We start from the raw sequence: 3,924 nt of genomic DNA, 5'->3' as shown, positions 1-3,924 counted from the left end.
AGACTCTATCATCCTCTCTATGCAGCATCCACCACTGCAATGAGAATTGTCGTGCGCGATTCCCGCCTTTCGGTTTCCTTTCTTGAACTGTGTTTTTTTTTTACTCAGTAACGGATGTAATTTCCAATGTAGCGAAGTACAATACTTCAGTCAAAATCTACTTAAGTAAAAGTAAAATTACCGATTTCAAAAACTACTTAAAAATTACAAAGTACACAAAAAAACTACTCAATTACAGTAACGTGAGTAAATGTAATTCGTTACTTTACACCTCTGGTTACATGTGTACATTGTTTAATCACACAGGTGTCAAATCCACAACTTCCTCTCCCTCTGTATTGGAATCCTCTCCCCGAATGAAAACTGTCTCCACTGCTTCCTCAAACTCAACCTCAGGCCCATCAGGTACAGCATGAAGACCATGATCCTCTCAGTCTCTATTAATTGTGCTACAGTTCTTCAAATTGTGTGTGTTTGTCCCATCTTGTCTCTGTGTCTCTGTGTGTCTGTGTGTCTGTGTGTGTGTGTGTGTGTCTGTGTGAGCATCTTCTATCTGTGTACTCCAGAGATTGCCATCAGACTCCCCATCTTCTTCATAGTGCTGATTCTGCCTGGGCTCATTGCAACTGTTCATTTAGTGAGAAGGAGGAAGCAGACGTGTAGAGGTGAGAGTGACACACACACACACACACTTCATGAGTGACACACACACACACACTTCATGAGGGACACACACACACTTCTTGAGGGACACACACACACTTCATGAGTGACACACACACACACACTTCATGAGGGACACACACACACACACTTCATGAGTGACACACAGACACTTCATGAGTGACACACACACACTTCATGCTGCTGACATGGAAAAGTTCTGTAAAAATCAGACTCCTTTTCTGATCGACGTTTGTTTGGATAATCTTTAGTTTGTGTTTAAGAGATAAGCTAAGATATTGTACTAATTCAGTGAAACATTAGTTTGTGTTTAAGAGATAAGCAAAGATATCAGACTGCTTGAGTGAAACATTAGTTTGTGTTTAAGAGATAAGCAAAGATATCAGACTGCTTGAGTGAAACATTAGTTTGTGTTTAAGAGAGGAGCAAAGATATCAGAGTGCTTCAGTGAAACATTTGGCTCACTTGGTGCTTCTACTCGATGGAATTCAGTGATTCTGAAATTGTATTCAACTTTTCTGTCATTCCACAGAGGATCCCCCAGCCATTGAACTTCAAGAACTGAATTAACATGGAGAACCCAGAATGGTCTACATGACTTTATGTGAAGACACTGGCTTTATTTTGAACTTAATTGAGGAAAAGGTGTCACCTGTTAATTGGTGTTAAAGTGTAATTCTAGTTTTGTTTGTGTAATAGTTTGTGTGGCTGTATCGACATCACATCCTGCTGATAAAGAGAAGTAAATCATACTGTTTAATATAACCAATAATATGTTTCACATAACCAATACAACGAGACTAAAGCTGAATCATGTTTATGTAATCAATTTGTGACCCAAATAAAATGTAATAGTGTATTTTTGGATGATGACACTGCATTCACCTCATGTTTTACATCATGTTTCAAATACATGCTTTTGTGTTGTGTTGCCATATCCAATTATCCTCATCGGCTTCAGACACTGACAGCAAAGAACATATTAGTGCCAGTCAGATAGAAACCACAGTCTGGAAAAGTGCTGAGGGTTTGAAAACAAAACTTATGAAGATCATGAAGTGAAATGATCGCAGGTGGCGTCAGAGCTTTTCAGCTAACTGTGGGCATTAGGAGGACATCACACGACAGACAGACAGGCAGACAGATTAATTGATTGATACATAGGTAGATAGATCAGCCGATTCCAATGCAGTCTCCACTCTAAACCTCACCCTCATTCCAGCTCACACAGAAGCAGTGGGCTCAAACCTGCATGTTCAGTCTTCTGGAGTTGTAGTAAACACACACACACACACACAAACACACACACACACACACACACACACACACACACACACACACACACACATGTAACATGGTGTTTTGGGCCTGAGGGTTGTTTGCAGTGATTCACGGTGTGTTCTGAGTGGTGTGTAGTGTTTCACATGAGTGTAGTGGTGATTGGCACACTTTAAATGAGCACTGAGCACAAACCTTTTCTACCGCACGTGTGTAGCATGATCACTAATTAAGCACAGGTGCCTATGTGAAAGAAATGTTTCTTTTTAATTATTATCATGATGTGTTTTAGTTTGATATTAGTTAGTTAGTTAAATTGAGGACTAAGCTCTTTCCATTGTTCTGTGAAAGGAAGTTTGAAACTGTGGGAAGAGAAGCTTGGAATTTAGAGGTGTCATGAAATGTTTAGGTTAAGACTGATTTATTTTTGTAGAGTCAGGGTTTTTGAGGGTCTTAGGTAAACATTCTTATCTTTGGAACCCAGGACGGGATGGTACAAGATGGGAGTGTCATGTCTTTGTTCTGTGATATTGTCTCTGCATAAAGTCTGTTTCTTTTTACCAGAGAAGGCAGTGATGGGTTGAACAGCGTTCTGAAAGCACTCCATTCCTCTTTGGAGGAGTGTAGGTTGAAGAAGCGGTCTAACACCATTCACTCCTCTCTGACAGAGTAAAAGTCAATTATTTATTATATTCTTGGTTGTGTGTCTTAATTCTGAGGTTAATTACAGTCCTAAAAAGGGTGAAATAAATCCCTAACAGCCTAGCATTATGCCACTCCCATCCTTAGGTGTTTCCCATCACAATGTTCCTATTTATACCCGTGTCCACAAGCTACTGACAGTATTGTCTGACGCTGTGTCCATGTATTAAGGTTGGTGATCGCGATATTCTTTGGTGTGGGCTCTATACTTTCTCTGGGTTTCATTTAATTGTAATACAGTATTGTCTGACGCTGTGTCCATGTATTAAGGTTGGACCAGAGGAGAGTTGCTTGCGGACTGCCGGCCATTGACCCTGTCCAAGCTGTGTCGTGTGTGTGAATGAGAATCAGAGAACCAGAAGAGCGTCTGGCTTGGCCGTGTCCCGGGAAAACGAGACTGACGCGCACGGTGCTGAAACCATACGAACCTACCTGGACACCCAGACAGACATTTGAACTTTGAGTGCTGGCACTACTTTTAGGAAGCGCATTTTAATGTTTTATATTTATTATCAATTCCCTGGAGTCGCTAAATAAATCTCTTTTATTATTAAGAACGGTGTTCTGATTTCTCTTGCACGTATTCTGAGCTTTGCGTCCGAGCCTCAACCTCCCTTTTAGGGTGTGTTACACACACACACACACACAGACACACAGAAGCACTAGGTTCAAACCTGCATGTTCAGTCTTCTGGAGTTGTAGTAAATCGGGGTTTAAGATGCTCAAAAGGACATCAGGAGATGTACACCACAGCACAACACCATTAGTCAGATTCAGGATTTGGGCCCAGTTACTCCTCACATAAAGGAACACACACACACACACACTGTCTAAACACATCGCCAAGCGGTCTCAGCAAACAGTAGTTGAACAGCAGATGTAGAGTTCTTCAAGACGAACTTATTGCATAATTTAAACAGCAATAGAGATGGACTCCGGAGGCAATCTGACAAATAATTCCTGCGCCCCTGTATTTAAAAGTCAATCGAACACTCCCACCACAGCCCTGGTTGGCTGACCCCTTTGACCAATTAAACCTGACCTCCCACCTGACCCTAATCAAATCAGAAGACTTACACTGTATCTAATAACCCACCCATTATTTCCCTTAGGTCCACACCCCCTTATTTGAAATCTCAACGGTCATCTTGTATACTATGTGTGACTAATCCACATTAAACCCTCAAACTTAATTAAATGAGTTACCTGGCAAATCCCGTCTTACTCATATAAAAATATCCCACACCAGCCTTCACCCTA

General features: G+C 41.1%; 1 long non-coding RNA gene across 1 annotated transcript; it reads left to right on the top strand.

The window, feature by feature from the left end:
- The first annotated feature begins 304 nt into the window (after window positions 1-304).
- On the top strand, window positions 305-1,408 carry LOC122130470. The gene is made up of 3 exons (XR_006151897.1): window positions 305-405; window positions 567-665; window positions 1,217-1,408. It is a non-coding gene; the product is annotated as an uncharacterized LOC122130470 (long non-coding RNA).
- The last annotated feature ends 2,516 nt before the right edge of the window (window positions 1,409-3,924 follow it).

Source organism: Clupea harengus, unplaced genomic scaffold (genome assembly GCF_900700415.2).
Source record: "Clupea harengus unplaced genomic scaffold, Ch_v2.0.2, whole genome shotgun sequence".
Lineage (NCBI taxonomy): Eukaryota > Metazoa > Chordata > Actinopteri > Clupeiformes > Clupeidae > Clupea > Clupea harengus.
Note: the sequence above shows the minus strand (reverse complement) of the source record. Positions and strands in the feature narration are given on the sequence as shown.